Below are 5,671 nucleotides of genomic sequence, written 5' to 3'. Positions count from 1 at the left end.
GGACACATTGGTTTACCGGCATGCGTCCTTCTTAGCTGCTGTGTGTGTCCCTTTGGGGAAATGTCACGTGGTGTAATGGAGTCCTTGTAGCTTGCTACGACTCGTCTACACTCGCTGATGACCAACACCTGCTTTGTTGGGTCATGGATGCCTGTCCCTGTACGGAACAGCCACTTGAGTTTATGACTAGACATGTCGACCCGGGTTCTTTGACATCGGAATGCCAGTGACACAATTACATACGTGAGTCAAAAGGCGCAAACGATCCTGGCTAAGGTAAGGCTGCAGCTGTGGAGATAACAATGCGTGAGACCGCAAAGAGATGTGATGTGTTACAAGCTGCATTACTATGACTTAGGATTGGGGTCCCGACATTATTGTTGACAATTTTCTTTATGATAAATATGTTGGGAGGCAAAACATTAAGTGCATATCTTTCTCTTTGTTCGATGGATGTTATTTGTTCTAAAAATATACTTGAAGTATTAGAAATCATAGAATACTATAAGATAATTGGGTATCTAGAGCTCTTACTTAGACTTCATGATAAATTTAAATAGTTTGATGACTAAGAACATATGATGTTGAGTTTCAAGAGAATGCATTGTTTGAACCCATGACATGTGCATTGATTTCTACTGAACTATGATTATTTTTATGAAAAAGTTGTTGTTATGATGCTAGGAAAAGTGATTGGAATTATCATTGATCAAACATATATACTATGCTAGTATTCCCACTTCATAAATTATTTCTTTTATCATTTACCTACTCGAGGACGAGTAGGAATTAAGCTTGGGGATACTGATGTGTCTCAGAAATATCGACAATTTATGAAGTATTCATGCCATGTTTCCCTATGTCTACAATTATTTTATATGGTTTTGATGCAATTTATATGATTTATTTAGAACTAACCAGGACTGACGTTGTTTACAGCACAATTACCAAGGTGTTCTTTTTGTGAAGAAAATGAAAGTTCTCGGAGTCGCCTAAATTTTTTTTGTAATCTTTTCTAGAGGAAATAAGAAATATTGGAGTGAGGAACCACTGGAGGGGAGCCACCAGTGGTCCAAAAGCTAACAAGGCGCCACCTCCAGGTCATGGGAATGATCCTGACAATAGTACCAGGGGTACGAACGAGGGGCGAAGCCTAGCTACGGTGTGGTGGTTGCACTCGGATGTGCGAGTTCGGGCCCCACTCGAGAGTGGTAATGACCCTACGTCTCGAGACCGGAGGATAGTGCTTTCTTATGGGGGGTGTGAGATTACAGAATGCTCAACTCTCGTCTAGGAGCTCGCATGCGGCTTATATAGAGTGCGCCATGACCGGCCGAGCGCCATTATAAGGGTGAGTTAATGCCAATAACTATGGAAGTCACTAGTAATAACAGCTCTAGCGCTAGCGTTACTGGTAACGTCTGTCTTCACTTCACTTCATGTGGTAGTTTAGGTTTTTGGCTATTGCAGTCCCTTCGTCGTCCACACCTTGCTGTAGACTAATTATATGGGCACGTCATACTAACACAAGATGAACAATGTGACCTTGTGTAAACTGGGTGAGAACCTGTTCGCCCACGTGAGACCGTGACTACACCGGTAGCATTGAGGAAATTGATTTCCATGTGGGGTCTTTGGCGGCTCTGGAATGCACGTCCGTGGGCCTACCTCTAATGTACAACCCCATCATTAGACCCTGAATCGATTGAGGTTTTACTGGCCGAGTGAACGACACTCCTTAGTGTCCTCGGTATCCCAGAGATGCCGAGGTCTTAGCCCGGGGCTACTTCAGTCATAATCTCAGTAAACCACTACATATTCAATAGTCAAAATTTCCGAGTGTTTGAGCATATCCGCGTGCTTGAAATCCATAGTAATTGTTTATATTTTAGGAAGATAAGTTGACGATTTGGATGATCATGAGCTCGGAGCTCCGAATGCCCAGCGCATGATAGGACAGATCCCACCTGCGCTATGGAAAGGGTGATCAGGTCAACTACTCGTTTATCTGAGTGATCGGGTTCCATAGAAGGACGAGTTGCAGGATGTTCAGCTCACCTCATTCTGTGTCGTGGATGCATAATCCATTTGGGTCATGAGGGAGGCGGCATTTCTGATCTTTTTGAATTGAGGGAGTGTGCAAGTGGGGTGGAAATAGCGGCGATGTGGGTAGTGGAGGAAGTGGTAAGTCACCTCGATTTCCACACCTAAGATGTCGCTGTCGTGCCGTGGGTGCGCTATCCTAGGTATCCTGGATATCCCACTCGTGTAGGAGAAGTACTCGATGGGGAATCTGCGGGTGGTGTATAAAAGGGACAATGCAGAGAGAGGAGAGGAGCATTCCACCAGACCTGGGTCATTTATTTCTCCTCCCCAAACCTCGGTGACGCAGCTGAGAGTTCTTCCCCGTCCCCAGCCTCCACCTGCCTCGCCCATCTTGCCATGCGATATGGTGAAGGGCGCAACAGCAAAGGCCGAGCGAGCCAAGAAGGCTCGCGCTTGTATTCTTTGAGTGCTGGAGCACTCCCCTCGGGCTAGATTCAGGGCGACTGGATGTCGTGTTGCATCTCCAAGTGACACCTTGAGGAGCTGGAGAGCGAGGGACTGGTGGCCCCACGGAACTAGCGCCTATTGGAGGAGGGCGAGCGGGAGCCCGTGCTGAGAGGGGACGAGCGAGTGACCTCGTAACCCATGTGGTGAGAGGTTTTTCTATGCCCCCACATCCATTCTTCCCTGCATTCCTTGATTTCTTTGGCGTGCAACTTCATCATCTCCCTCTAATGTCATCTCGTACCTAGCTGCTTTCATGTCATTGTGCGAGAAATTCCTCGAATCCTATCTGCACTAGGAATTGCTCAAGCAACTGTTTATTTGTCAAGTGATGATGTTGAAGAATTCTTATCAATCGGGGGGAGGACAAACATAGTGTAGCTCTACGGGAGTTCAAGAAGACATCTTAGAGGAAAGAGTAGTTTCACAGATGTCCTTCCCTAATTCTGTGAAGGGTTGCCAGGACTCCGGGTTCTATTGCGAGGACGTTCCAGTCGGCGAGCGTCAGTCAGGTCTTCCACCTTATTCGGCAGAGTGAATCTGGTCGGCTCCTTCTACGACCGTGTCAAAAGAGGAGAAGGTGGATGTAGACATGCTATTGATCGCGGTGGTTGCGCTATTACGGAAGGTTGTCAACGGGATAGATCTTGTGTCAGTCTTCTTTCAGCGGAGAATCCAACCCCTCCATGCCAAAGCCCACCCCATGTGGATGTACGGAGTACCGAATGACCCACCTCGTGTTCACCCAGAGGAGATCGACGCTGAAGTGTTGGAGAACAAGCTCAAAGACATAACCCTCGTGTGAGATAACCCTAGGGGCACCAGGCTGGTGGCCCCTTTATCGGAGGAGAATTCGTCGAATGAGGTACAATTTCATGCGCTCGATACGAGTGAACTTCATTGTTGTGTTTTGCCTTTGTTTTTAAACTTGTTTTCCTCATTCGGCTGGACTTTACGACATTGGTCAGTTTTATGTCGGTGGTTAGTCCCACGCCGATTGATGTGCGAGCGACACAGAGCACCTAGAGGGATCGGAAGATGATGAAAGTGAAAATGATGAAGAGAAGATGGAGGAGAGAGACACGAACATGGGGACGATGCGGAATCTTCTCCGTCCGATGAAGTCCCACCCGAGGCCCGCTTGAAAGCACAATATGCTCCCTTGATAGTTCTTATAATTCATGACAACATACATTGTCTCTTGGACTAACACTTTTACCTATTTAAGGTTTAGTCCATGGAGAGCTTTGGCTAAAGGTTTATATGGAGATGCCACTTGGTGCAAGAAAGGAATAAGATTGGCTCAAGATTCAAGATAGAAGACTCTTCATTTTTTATTTGTGAGAAATCACTTTTGAGTCCGTAGGAAAGCCAATACTATTAAAAGGGGGTGAGGTGGTAAAATAAACTGATTGCTCAAGTGCTCAAACTTAGCCACCAAAATACTCGATCATTTTTCACACATAACCATTCTGTCCAATTCCACATACTCAAATTCGGTGTCACCAACTTCCATATTTTGGACCCACCGAGTTTGACCTCAGAGAGAAACCCTAGCCATTCCAACCAAATCGGTGCGAACGAATCCATACCGGTGCTACCGAGTATAGTGTAACCAACTTTTTGTTGCCTCAGTACACAAAATCGAAATTTCTGTGTTGAATTATCGGTGCCATCGAGTTTGGCCATCTAAACTTTAGCCACCTTTTCGATGCCACCTAGTTGGGTATATCAGTCCCACCGAGATTCAAAAGTTACTGCCTTTGTGTGAATCGGTACCACCGAGTTTATGACTTCGGTGTCACCAAGTTTTCCACTTTAGGTGTAATGGTTGGATTATGTGTGCTACCTATATATACCCCTTCACCCACCTCTCACTCGTGGGAGAAGCACTTAGAACACACACTTCATTGCCAGATCCATTTTCTGAGAGATAACCACTTACTCATGTGTTCAGACCAAGATATTTCAATCCAACCATTTGAAACTTGATCTCTAGCCTCCCCAAACTGCTTTCCACCAAATGAATCTCTCCGACCCATGCATATTCTGTGAGAGAGTGATTTTATATTGAGGAGACTATCTTTAGAAGCACAGAAGCAAGCAGTTCATTGATCTACCACATCTATTACCTTTTGGAGGGTGGTGCCTCCTAGATTATTTAGGTGTTGCTTGGGAGCCTCCTACTTCTTGTTGTGGTGTTGAACCTAGATGTTTGTAAGGGCAAGGATATTGCCTACTTCGTGAACATCTACCCAGAGTAAGGATAGTCCTTCGTGGGCAGAAGCTGTGGTGGAATAGACAATGCCGCTTCTTCGTGGACCCCTTTTGGGTGGAGCCATCCGTGGACTCTTGCAGCCTTTACCCTCCGTGTATTGAAGTCTCCACTAACATGGACGTACGATAGCGCCAGCTATCAGAATCATGCCAAAAATCACTGTGTCAACTTCTTTGCATTTGATCTCCTAAAATCTACTCATTTACATGTGCGAAGTCTTTACTTTTCTGCTGCCATATAGGTTGACTAGCATGTCTAGGGTGCACTAGACTTGTTAGAACTGTTGAATTTCTACCTTCCCTGAACTTGGGTTAGGTTAGAAATTTTATCTTGACAAGTAGTCTATTCACCCTCTCTCTAGACACATCTTCTATCGATCCCACAATTGGTATCAAAGCAAGGTTTCCAAAACCTTGGTTTAATCAACATTGGAGGAAGATGAGTGTGACTAGTTCCGAGATTTTTAGTTGTAGATTGCGTATTGTTGATGGGGATTACTTTAGATAATGGAAAGATGATAACTATCGATTTGGCGGAGACGACTTTTACGGTCCGACTACAAACGTGCACGACGTTGCGCCTTAGCAATCGCTAAACCAATCTCCAAGAGGTTGACCACGCCGGAGCACGATCAACCTCACCACGAAGGTCTATTTCTGCAAGCAATCGAAGAACAGACAAGAATATGATATCGCAATCTGAATATTGCGAATATAGATGAAGTATTGATAAGGTTGGTGATCCTAAAGCGGTCTTAGTCTGGTCGTTGGACACAAACGAAGTACACGAAGTTGCAATGGCTAACTTTTAACTAAACAAATCCCAAGCAAAAAGATAGTAGGT

Source organism: Hordeum vulgare, chromosome 4H (genome assembly GCF_904849725.1).
Source record: "Hordeum vulgare subsp. vulgare chromosome 4H, MorexV3_pseudomolecules_assembly, whole genome shotgun sequence".
In the NCBI taxonomy this organism is placed as follows: Eukaryota; Viridiplantae; Streptophyta; class Magnoliopsida; order Poales; family Poaceae; genus Hordeum; species Hordeum vulgare.
The sequence above is the reverse complement of the archived record's forward strand: the minus strand, read 5'-3'. Positions refer to the sequence as shown.